Source organism: Urocampus carinirostris, chromosome 17 (assembly GCF_059441175.1).
Source record: "Urocampus carinirostris isolate Australia breed hairy pipefish chromosome 17, RoL_Ucar_1.0, whole genome shotgun sequence".
Classification (NCBI taxonomy): Eukaryota; Metazoa; Chordata; class Actinopteri; order Syngnathiformes; family Syngnathidae; genus Urocampus; species Urocampus carinirostris.
The window spans coordinates 29,804,449-29,815,206 of NC_142365.1; the positions used below are offsets into that span (position 1 = coordinate 29,804,449).

The window sequence follows — 10,758 nt, forward strand, 5'->3', positions numbered from 1 at the left end:
TACTTAGCTACTTTGTTTATTTGAAGCAAAAAAAAAAGATACTCTCCATTAGGAAAGCAGCTTTGCTTTTCTCTTAGCAGATGTTATCGTAGCGTGGGAAGAAGGACTGGCCGATAAGCTTGTATATAAATTAGCCTGGATTTCTAGGTTAAAATACTAGTATAGATAAGAGCGACTCCTTTAAATTACACCTAAGACAGAGAGCGTGGTCGATTTGGGCCAAGCTGGTCCGCCTCTCGCATAAATCTGAGGCGAGCGCTCCTGCCGCCTCCCAGGTCACTCGTCTATGTGGGAAAGGAGAGATGAGAGGAAAAGGGTCAGTCTAGGCTAAGCTCTACTGGTGCCAGCGAGCCACCCTAACGGCCTACTACACCCTGCAGCCCCCTCCCCCAAACGAGTATCCCCCATCCCAGCCCCCCCAACCTCACAAAAACGATTACATCAGGCATGTCAAACATGCAGGCCAGATCCAGCCCGTTGGATGATTTTGACCGGCCCGCCATGAATTTATGAATATGTCAAAAAAAGGAGCGGGTCTGTAGGTCATTTCTATTAAATGTTATTATTTTTGTGCTTTCTCCAGCCGCTATAGGGCAGTGATGAGTTTGCATTGCGTGATAAGTTGATTCGGGTGTAAAACTGCGGTCACTGTTATAACTCTTTCAGTACATTTTTTTATTTCAGACATTTCTCTCATATGGGAAATGCCGGTGCCAGCCATTTTAACTCATGTTTTAAGGCCTACATGAAAGTTAGTTCCACACGTATAGGATAGAACAAAAGAAAGCTTAAATCTTCATTATTCATTAAAAATGTATGCTTCTAGCTTTAACCATTATGTAGTAAACAACAATTGAACATTTCTAAGTTTCTTGAAAATACTTGTTTCCAAGAAAACTTCTGAGAAAAATGGCTTTTTATGAAAAGATGTGTTTCAGCAGAACTTTCTATTTGGTGTTTTTTTTCCAACGTACTTTTTTTTTATACCTACAATATTGTATCAATGCCTGGAAATAAAAACAAGGAAACTTTACTGGCAAAATAAGTTTATTGCAAGAACACTGAACTTATGCATGAATAATGCATGCACTTTGCAAAAACATTTTTAACCCTCCGATATTTCCTGGTGAAGTTATCACATGATTTGGGTCGTCATGACTACTGTGGACATGCATGAAGTCATCTCTCTCCGTCCCAATGTTTTCGAAGGCAATCCATCATCTTTTTAGAAAGAATAAAGTATTAAAGCGTCAACAATCTGTCCTTATATATTCACTTTTATCACGACACTCTGCATACTCTGCAAATGGGCTGGTGCCTACACACGCCGTACGGTGTATTACAATGGATACAGAAACGAAGTGTTGACAAAGACCTAATAAAAACCACTCCTGCATTCTAGTGGTGATTTATCATACTGCTATAATTCCCAGAGGCTTGATACTAACGATAGAGGTGCGCCAAAGCCTTTGGCATAGTTTAAAAATAAAAATAAAAAATGTATTTTTACGTTTTGGCACTCAGGGACAATGCTTCTGAAAACATATTTATATGTTAACAGATCTAATACTAAACATGAAAATATTTTTCCCCGTTGTTTGACAATAAATGCATGCACACCAACCTTTTGACACAATCCATCTCAAAACCATCAGCAATATGTGCTTGTTTAAAACAGGAAGTGGCAAACTTTTGCCAAAACGGAAATCTAATGTGATTGTTAAAAAAATTGTTAAACTTAATCTCGCTTCAAAATACAAAAAAAAAGCCGTCGACGAAAATTTTAGTCTCGAGTCAAGATATTTGTTTTGTTTGTATTTGGAAAAAATTGGTGGATTTTTTTCCTAAATGTCGGAGTGTTTAAAGGGAAAAGCGGAAGTCTAATGCAGTGGTTCTCAATTCATCTGACTTGAGGACCCACCATTCCACCGGAATGACAAGTTGCGACCCAAATCAAGGAAAAAATACATTTCTGAAATGTATCGACTGAAACAATTGTACAGATTAAAGCAGAAATAGTAAAATATATTTCCTTTTTTAAAATTTTTCTTTAAAAAAACAAAAAAATAAATACTAGTATACTTGGATATAAGCCTACATCTCATACCCCCTAAAACTGCTTTAAAATAGCCACCTACTGAAAGAGATCTCATCTCATCTCGTTAGCTGTACCGCTTATCCTCAGTAGGGTCGCGGGGGTGCATGAGCCCATCCCAGCAATCATCAGGCAGTGGGCAGGGGACACCCTGAACTGGTTGCGAGCCAATCGCAGGGCACTGAAAGAGATGTGTACCCAAAATATTTATACACATCAATAATGATTTGATTATCTCGATAATAAAGATTCTTATTCTGATAAAAAGCTAAAAATGTAACACTTTTAAACCATTTACTGTACTTTTTAGTAGCCCTGCAATGGCTGACAGTCGTACATAATTTTGGGATTTGCAGTCATTTCCCTTTTCCACCCGATCGTTTTTGTCAGTTTTCCACATTTTCATCAAAACTTTCAAGGGATTTTTTTGGGGGCTGAGAAAATAAATAAAACCAACAAAATCACAATAAAATGCAACATTTCCTGCATATGTGTATATAAAATGTCAAACACAATCGTGAATGCGCCGATTGACTCAACAGGAAAAAGAGATCTAGCAGGGCATTATCGCCACATACTGTTATGGAGGGTATTTACCCTTCACATTTTTTTATTCTTCCTATTTGCATTATTTTGCCAAGATAGAGGTCTGCGACCCACTGAAAATGGATCCATGACACAGTTTTGGGTCCTGACCCACCAGTTGGTGAGTATGTTGACACACAAAAACAAACAATAATGAGGCAGGAACTTGCAAATGCATGCTGACATTTGAACTGCTGACAATTTTGTGGATAATTTCAAAGGGGTACTTACCTTAAAGGGACATTGTGTATTATTCAGCGCCTCCTACTGGTAAGAAACTTTATTCATTAAAAAAAAAGTGGCAAACTTTTACCAAAACAGTATAATTAAATGGCTCTAACAATAAGATTGTTGGAGCCATTTAGTTCAGCACAAATACTTAGTCTCGCTTCAAAATGAAGTATTCATAGAACAAAATACTAGTCTCAAGACAAAATTTTCTGTTGTTGTTTGAATTTGAAAAAGCGATAAATATTTTTTTAAAAGCAGGAGGTGTTTTAAGGGGCAAAAAGTAGTAGTCTACCACGTAAAGCGGTAGCGTTGGCAGGTATTTCAATGTGTTGTGTTTGTAGAAGATTCTTCTCATCTGGTACTATCATATGTAGCAGGGGTCGGGAACCTATGGCTCGCGAGCCATATATGGCTCTTTCTATGAGTATCTGTGGCTCAGTGACCAATTTGATTGCTTGCAAAATTTCTCCATCTTGTTCAAAACCGGAGTTGTCAATCCTATTCAGGTGCACGTAAAGCCTAACAAAGCTAAATGCAAAAGCAACACTTCGCAGTATATATAGGGCACGTTTTTCACTACAATTTACAGTCAAGGTGTCACACAAAAAAGGGGGAAAAAAAACTCGTTTTGGCTGTACAACGCTAAAGAATCCTTTATTTAAAAGTTCACTATATAATCTGTGTTCAGTGTTCAGATACTTTATGATGAATCCACAGAACTGTAAATACGCCAAAACACCGGAAGAGAACTTAGTCATTTGATTGGGTGAGTGGGAGGGATGGGTGGAGCTATGCAAAAAGTACAAGCATTCCCTCCCATCTCTCGCCAAAGGTAAGCACATAAGGCTCCCTATTCTCAGAATGTTGTGACGTTTTTACAAAATAAATGCTTGCATCTGGTTTTGAAACCAATATGTATGAAAAAAAGGGTCAAAAGGAGTTTAACCGATCTTGAGTAATTGCAAGAAAGAGACAAGTTTAAAGTGGTCTGTTTGTTGAATTTGGGACAGGGGCTCTGGCATTATTCTCTTTTCATAATTTTGATCAAATCATTAAAAATAAATGTGCTGAAGACTAAGCTTTTGTCTGGGGCGCCGGTTTAGCAATTTAGTAAATTTGTCTCATAATATATGGTGTGGCTCTTTCCCAAAATAAAATTAATATTTTTTGCTTTTATGGCTCTTTGAGTCAAAAAGGTTCCCGACCCCTGATATGTAGGATGGGTTACTAATGTAGGATAACTGATAAAGCATACTACTGAAAAACAAAGCTAAAAATTTTGAATTCATATTCTTTGACTGATCTTGCCCGCCTCAGAACAGAAAGTCTGGATCCAGACCCAGAGCCAAACTGAGCGTGACATCATCATTTGATCATGTCTTTTATTCTTGTCGCGTTTCAAAATGCAAACCCAATTTATTGGGTCAAACACATCAACCCGCATACGTTAACCAAAAGAGACTCTCTTTTTTGAGCCAGTGAAGATTTTTTAACTGCTACGGGTACCCACAAAAAAAAAAACCTTATGAAAGGGTGTACAAAAAATGAGGAGCAAAATGGTGTAGTAAGGTCACTTTGAGTCTCCATAGTTTGGATTCTTCCTTGTGCTTTGAAGCACTCGTTTTCGGTTGCACTGCACTAGCGGTCGTCAATCATTTCTTTACCATGACCGGTTTATTATCTGACTATATTCTCGCGGCCTGCCCTATAATAACATTGGTAATAATAAATCCACTGTGTAATAGCTACACCACAAAGGGTCTGGATAACAAAGGAAAAGGCATTAGCTTTTACTATTTTTACTCAAGGTAACACATTGTTCATCGCTGTTCTGGTTTAACCATTTTTTTCATAATGCTCTATACAATGTTGTACAAGGTTGCACCATGACTAAAACTAGTGTGATAATGAGTTTAAATCTAATCCCTTTTCCTATGTCATTTACAACCCTAATAGCCTAAGTGTAAGGATTCAGCGTTTTCACTGCTGTGATCTGGATTTGATTTCTGTTGCATCCAAAGCTGAGCATATGAGGTCAGCTATATTTGTTGACTGATCAATCTTAGGGCCCGGTCACACAGCCGTTTGCGTCTGTATCGCGGGTAAAATTTTGCGGTTTTTTTGCCCGTGGTTGCCCGCGATGGAAAATGCGCAAAATTGGCCAACCCGCTGTTCATCGGTGGTATGCCCGCAAAACAGACGCCGGCGACTGTTCCGCTTCCTCATCGCGTCATTTCCGCGTCATTTTCTCGTGTGGACCACGGGTATAAAAGCTGCCGAGCCGGCGTTATGCCGAGAAATGCATCCCCTCGCTACTACAACCACTTTTACCTCGTTTTATCTAACTTTTATATCACTTTTAGGGAATTTAATGGCGAACATATAACCAAAACCACTTCGTCTTGCATTTGTTGGGAATGAAATACAACTTAAACCATTCCGTCTTTGTATTTGTTGTGAATGTAATCGAACGGTAATGTACGCCGTATACAAATCACTTTTGAGCAGGTAACATGTTTATTTTGCCTTTTTCTGTTCAAATCGCTCGTATTGAAACTGTTATGCACTCTACCATAAAGCTTATTTCTGCATAATAAGCTTTACGGTAGAGTGCATAACAGTTCTCAAAAGTGATTTGAATACGGTGTGCATTACCGTTCGATTACGTTCACAACAAAAACAAAGACGGAATGGTTTAAGTTGTATTAGATTCCCAACAAATGCAAGACGAAGTGGATTTGGTTATATGTTCGCCATTACATTCCCTAAAAGTGAGATAAAACGAGGTAAAAGTGGTTGTAGTAGCGAGGGGATGCAAATCTCGGCAGGGATGCATTTTTCGGCATAACACCGGGCTGTAGAAATCATAACCGCTCAAGACACAGTCTCGTGAAGATCAAGATTTCAAGCTATGGCACCGAAGAAGCCAATATGTTATTATTGTAATTGTTTTTCATTTTTATTTTATTATCTTGTTATGAAATGAAAATAAATGTCAAGCAATAAAAATGGATTAAGACAAGGTCACTACTGTGACGGGGATCCATGTTCACCCCTTGACGTCTCGAGCACAACTGACGTGTGCTCGGCAAATCGCGCTGCATATACGCGGAGAAAGGCGTTTAACCGCCACACGTGTAACACGCTAATTTCACGTAATAACACCGCGATACAGGCGCAGAACATGCTATGACCGTGCTCCACCCACGATTACCCGCTGAAATTTCGCGTACTACCCACGTGTAACCACGCCCTGGCCGCGGCCATAGCACGTCGTTCCGCGTCATTTCCGCGTCATTACCTCGTGTGTACCACGTGTGCCGCCCGCGGTTAACACGTGGTCTAAAGTTTTGAGCAGCGCAAAACTTTTTCGCGCGGCCAACCGCGTGTGAATTTCCGACCGCGAGTAAAGCACTGCTGTATCACGTCTATATGGTGATCTCAAAGCGTCCAACAGCGTCTGCTTTACGAGCAGAAATTTCTGGCCGTGATTCAGCCTCGATACGCCCGTGAAAGGCTGTGTGACCGGGCCCTAAAGTTTTGAGCAGGGCAAAACTTTTTCGCGCTGCCAACCGCGTGTGAATTTCCGACCGCGTGTAAAGCACTGCTGTATCTCGTCTGTATGGCGGTCTCAAAGCGTTCAATAGCGTCCGCTTCACAGGCAGAAATTTCTGGCCGTGATTCAGCCTCGATACAGACACAAACAGCTGTGTGACCGGGCCCATAGATTGGTGTAACGTGCACCCAAACTTGGAAGGAAGAAATAAAGAAGAGAAAAAAATGCTTCTATACACAAACAAATATGGTATGAACAAAAATAAGAGAATCGTTTTTTTCTTTCAGAGTGCCCCGGTGCCAAACAACCCACAGCCCAGTACGGTTTCACTGTCCGGTGGTTGCCGAACTACTCAAATCAATCTTACTTTATAGTCATTTTGCACAAAATAAGAGCACAAAACTGGCTCAAGTAGTCAGTGGTGTTAGTTGGGCTATTTTTTTCTCATGTTCATTAAACCAGCCGCTCTCTTGGGATGGAGCATCCAAAAAGTAGACGTGTGTGTGTGTGTGTGTGTGTGTATTGATTTCTGGCGGCAGGTAGGCGTGATGCTGCTACCCTGCTTACCGTTCTCTCATCCCGTCGGCTGTTGCGTGTTGACTTTGCTGTGCTGTTTGTCCGCTGAGGAAACACAGACGCCTCCTGTGTTGCCGCCCTTCCTCCTCTTTCAAAAGACCCCCCTCCACTTTTTGCCCCTTGGGCTTTATTTTTATGGCTGGCCTTCTATAACACATGACCTCACTTGTGCATTAGATGCCTTGTCAAGAAGAAAGGACACTTTCTGGCATCAAATATCGACACAAGGTGCCACTCTGAATACACAAATTCTGATTAGCCGCCATTTTGTCTTGGTCTTCCTGCCACAAAGTCCAATGGAAAAGAAAAGCCTTGCTCTCAATGAATAATGTCAGTGGATAATTAGTGTTCATTAACCACACACGTGCACAAAAAAACTTTTTTTTGGTCGACATGCAGGCAGTGCTGTGCAGATGTTTTTATGATTGTTTTGTATTTCTAAATACTTTTTGTTTTGTATGATTTGGGACTCTATGGTATTATTTCTACATTTATCAAAACAAATTGTAATATGTTTTATGGGTGGTTGGTTGGATCCCTTAACCACAGGGGTCTTGGGGGCACTATATCCTGAGGTGTGCCTGGGGCAAGTACAGCCTGGTGGCGTCCATCAGTGAGTAATATATGCAATAAAAAGATCGGATTTTGGGGAATAATTTATTTTGTTTAATCATTTCAATATAATTTTGTTGGGTGTTTTTTTTGGTAGATTTGACCCTGACATTTATGTACTAAAAATAAGCCACAAATAAAACATTTTGACCAAATATACAGTATATTTTTTATTTAACTCCAAATTGGTTGGTTCCCTTGAGACCCATTTGTCAGAACCCGGACAGACGGTGGACCCAAACGCGTAACGTTTTCAAACCAGGCTTTATTTTACGGAAGCTGGGCAGTAATGCGCGGGAACACAAACACCAGCGATTCGGCGATCGTTGGGCAGAAGAAGTGGGGCCGAGAAGTCAGGCGCGGGAAAACAGGAAGCCAGGGGCAGACGATCGGACAGGACAGGGCAGACGGAATCGATACCAGATACTGAACACCACAAAAACAAAATAACTCATACCGGACTTCAGGAGGAAAGGCAGGAACCCAGCACCACTCATTATTAAAGGAGACTGTGTAGAGAGAGTCCACTCTTTCAAATTCCTGGGTGTGCACATTTCTGGTGACCACTCCTGGTCTGCAAACACCAGAGCGGTGGTAGGGAAGGCCCAGCAGCAACTCCATTTCCTGAGAGTGCTCAGGAAAAATCATCTGAAACAGCAGCTGCTGGTGTCCACAGTGGAGCGCATTCTAAAATACTGCATTACGGTGTGGCCACCACCTCTTTGACCTGCTGCCTTCCGGCAGGCGCTACAGGTCACACAAAACAAAAACACACAGACTCAGACAGTTTCTTCCCCAGACCCATTACCACCCTTAACACACACCGCACAAAAAACTGAAACTTGCAAAGACACTACCTCGTACAGATGTAAAATTGTATACATGCCTGTGCTCAATATGCACAATGTTGACTATTTTTGCACATTTTGACTATTTAACGCATATTGCACTAATACGATCCCAAAACTGTATGTAACATCCTATATGCCCACATTTCTTGTGTAAATATTGTCTAAATTATTACCTTTATCTTCTTTGTTCCTTTATATTGTGTGAATTATAACCTTATCTTCTTTTTTCCTTTATCTCCTTTGTTTTCTTTTATCCTCACTGTTAAATGTGAACCTGGAGTTCGCCCAATTTCGTTGTCACAATATGTTCACCCAGGGCAGCACAGCGGCACAGTGGTTAGCGCGTGTACGGCACAGTGTGCGGCACTTGGGAACCTCCTGTGTGGGTTCAAATCCAGCTTCCGGACTTACTGTGCGGAGTTTGTATGTTCTCCCCGTGCTTGCGTGGGTTTCCTCCAGGCACTCCGGTTTCCTCCCACATTCCAAAGACATGCATTTCAGGTGGATTTGCCGGTCCAAATTGTCCCTAGGTGTGAATGAGCGAGCGAGTTGTCTGTCCCTGTGTGCCCTGCGATTGGCTGGCAACCAGTTCAGGGTGTCCCTTGCCCACTGCCCGATGATTGCTGGGATGGGCTCCAGCACCCCCGCGACCCTACTGAGGATAAGCGGTGCAACTAATGAGATGAGATGAGAATATGTTCACCCATTTTGTAAAAGTGACAATAAAGGTATATTCTATTCTATTCTGTACAGGATGCTCGAGCAAGATACCAGACAGGAAGTCACAGATGGGATCAATACTAGATACAGGATGCTCGAGCAAGATACCAGACAGGACGAGACTGATGGGATCGATACCGGATACAGGATGCACGAGCAAGATACCAGACAGGACAGACGGGAAAAAAAAAGGGCTGACAGTAAAAAGCCAGAGCTTACCTTGGTTTTGTCCCCTTTGAGAACCAAAACACTTTCTACATTAATTTTCACTTTCACATCTCATCATCACACAACAGAATCAATCATGAACAATTAATAAAAGAGGAAAATACAATTATAAATCAGCATAATCATGTGTAGTATAAAAGAACACAAAACTAAATAATGAGGGAAAAAAGGAAAAAGAAAATGTTTGGCCTTACAATCCCGGCTAAATCTGTCAAACAAGAAAGCAAACGTTTTATGAGCTTTCATGTGATTAAAATGAGATTATGGTTTTACGTGGAACATTGTCCGTCTTGAAGCCTCATGACATCATGGCGGCCGCTTTGTTTCATACGTTTAGCGCACTTCCTTTATCAACATCAAACGACTTTGGGTTAAGTTTTAGCGGCGAGCTGCAGCTTCCTGCAAGCTATGAGTATCCGCTTTCATCCTCAATTTACTTTTGCCATTTTTTTTTCTTTTCTGACTTCGGAGCAATAGTCTGGCCGCAAAAACAAAAGATAAATGGACTTTGTGCGCACAACCACATCCTTCAATACTACACGCTAATGTTGCCTTGAGGTCACATTTGCAAAACACGTCAAAAACACACAAATCTTTTTTAACGTTAACGTAAGCATATGTAGTTTTTGGGGGAAAAAAAAACAAATAATTCTCTCTCTGACATGACATATCGTACATGTTAAATGAAAATCTATAATGATGTTTTCAATTTCATGTACAGTATATAAAACATAAACGTCATGTCAATATACAGTATTTTCTGGACCAAAAGGCATTTCTGATTATATGGAGCACCCTCAAAATCTTTCTTTACTAGATTTTCTTTCCACATATAAGGCACACCAGACTATAAAGAACAGAAAATTACTGTAAGAGCGAGGGTTACATAAGAAAAGGTATCAGGCAGTCTGGTTTCACAACTAGATTAATATGATTTATTTATAATTGGCATGGGTATGTATAGTACTATATTTTATTGTTATTATGCATTTCCACTTATGTGTACTGTATTTCCAGTATTTTCAGCCAATGATGTGCACTGGATTATGTGGCGTACCTTTTAATTTCAGGAAAATGTTTGGTTTTTAGGTGCGCCGTATACTCCAGAAAATACAGTGCTTACTTGACAGGAATTACAAAAAATGATAATAATAATCTAAAAAAAAGTTTGGATTTTTAAAGAGTGATGCAATTTACACGACAAAATTCGTATAAAGTATGATGGATTATTTGATTAAATAATTCACAAGCATTAAATAAATGTATCAATGTATTATTAAGAAAAAACATTATCAGATAAACGA

At 40.3% G+C, this 10,758-nt stretch overlaps 1 long non-coding RNA gene across 1 annotated transcript; it reads right to left on the reverse strand.

The window, feature by feature from the left end:
• Positions 1-1,067: 1,067 nt before the first annotated feature.
• LOC148349739 (uncharacterized) lies at positions 1,068-7,319 on the reverse strand. The gene is made up of 3 exons (XR_015847190.1): positions 7,035-7,319; positions 2,139-2,276; positions 1,068-1,221 (listed from the first exon to the last, which is right to left on the reverse strand). It is a non-coding gene; the product is annotated as an uncharacterized LOC148349739 (long non-coding RNA).
• Between the last annotated feature and the right edge of the window lie 3,439 nt (positions 7,320-10,758).